Consider the following 2,139-nt stretch of genomic DNA (forward strand, 5'->3'; position numbering starts at 1 on the left):
TCTAGAATGAGTAAAATTCTGCCCACTCTTTATATCAGTACTCCCACAAAAGGCAATTTTATGGCGAAACTTGCATGGCACAGTTTTGTTCTTCCAAAGTGTAGTGGTGGTAAAAAATAAGTTCTTCCCTCCTTTAACTTCACAGAGACTAAAATGGTTTTGCTTCTCTGACTCCTGCTTTTTTCCTGGCCAAAAGAACCTCTGTCCTGTGCCTCTGTTTTGGGGATGATAGTACACAATTAGACTCAGTGTTCACTTACATACCTACTCTTCCTTGACTATCACAGAGTAGGGCAGCTTTCTTAGAACAGAAAACTACCTTATGCAGTGCTTTCTTCAATGGCTTGCTTTCTTAATCTCTCGTTAAAGTTACAGAAGGGATTTAGAAGAATTAATCCATAGAAACTCCATTTATTAAATGTTTTCAGAGGTCCTTGAAGGTTTCAGAATCCTCTGCAAGCTTCAGAAGATGCTACCTGTCATTAGGAAATTCTGCCTAGATGGCTTTTGGTTGAAGCAAGAGAAAATGCATTGTCTATGCATATCCTTTATCTGTTTATGCTATGGTACACTTGCTTTTGTTCTTCCCATATGGTTATTTGCATATATAAGCACTGACTGTCACTACTGTCAGAAAACCTGCATTTTTGGAAGATTATATGCAGGTTTAATAACAGCCATTGATAACCAGTGGCTGTGTTCTTATCATTGCAAGTACTAAGCAGTAAAGATACGTACTTAAAACAACAAGCAAATCTAAATCATGTGCCAAGGTAGTTGTCACTCAGGTCTTGTAAACTGTTAGTGAAAAGAGAGAATATGCCTTACCCATGTAATAATAACCTTTCAGTTAGGAATTTATCTTCCAACAGATATATCTTTAAGAAATGTGTGTGTTTGCATATGCATTCAAGCAGAGTCACCTCTACAGTCATACATGTGTTAGATCACACAAGTAATGTGTGATTATATACATCTCAACTATGGGCATGCATACACACGCACAACACACACGTATACAGGAAGAGATGCATGAAGAATGATAGATACAGAAGGCTTGAATTTAGCACAGTAGACATAAGAGGACTGAATTTGGCCCAGAGTGCTTCAGTGGTGGTGAGGTGACTGCACTGATGTTGTCTTTTTAAAGTACAAGATAGAAATTAGAGAACGAATCCAACCTCTTAAACCTGCAGGGTGCCACGGGCTGGTTCTTTGTTGGTGTCACACAAACTGATCCAGTAACCTGACCTCAGTGAACTGTGCCACTACTTAGGATTATGTTTTGCTGCCATCCCTGCCACATCTTGGAAGGAAAAGCTGATATGGGCTATCTGTCCTCACGTTTCATGACACTGGAGAAACATGATACCCAAGATACAGAAAAACCCCATGTCTGTCACTATACCAAAGTCAGTTAACAGACCATCCTTACCAGCCACGTATCTGCTTCACTAAAAGCAGAGCTATCTCTAATCTTCCAGTGCATCTGGCAGAGTGTTACAAATACTCTCAGCATAATACCAGCAGCACCAAAAAGTATTTGAGGGGCATAAGGCAAATCTGTGATTAGAGTGAAATGCATATTTATGCTGGTTGCAGGAAAACGGAACACTTAAAGCTGATACTGCAGTGGGCTGTGATGCCACTGAGTACAGTGCTCCTCTAGCTCTCTGTCTTGTGTTAAGAGTTTCCTTCAGAGGCATTGTTATGGCAATCAAACTGATGCTCTGAGACGTGGCTACAGGTTGCTCCAGCCAGAAAATTACCGACCTCCTTAAATGCATGCCATAGGAAAAACTGAGAACACATAAAAGCCTGTAAAACTTGTATGGCTGCCAGTCCTTAGTAGCAGGTTTCCGTTTGACATCCAGAGTTAGATAACAAACGGTAACAATTTTTATACTTGAAACATTTTTTTATACTACTGAGCATACATTTTAAGTACTGATGCCCATCTGAGGATTGTACCAACTCAGTGTGGCATGATGAACTTGTATACTGCTGTTAAGCATCAGTGTGTCATACTCCACCCACACACCCACACGCCTCCACAGAATTATTTTATTATTTTTGGTCAACCTTGCATGTGGAGTGCAGTGGAGGAGACTGTGCAGGCTTCCTGCTCCTCTGCTGAAC

The sequence above is a fragment of the Chaetura pelagica genome, unplaced genomic scaffold, assembly GCF_000747805.2.
Source record: "Chaetura pelagica isolate M959 unplaced genomic scaffold, ChaPel_1.0 scaffold117, whole genome shotgun sequence".
In the NCBI taxonomy this organism is placed as follows: Eukaryota; Metazoa; Chordata; class Aves; order Apodiformes; family Apodidae; genus Chaetura; species Chaetura pelagica.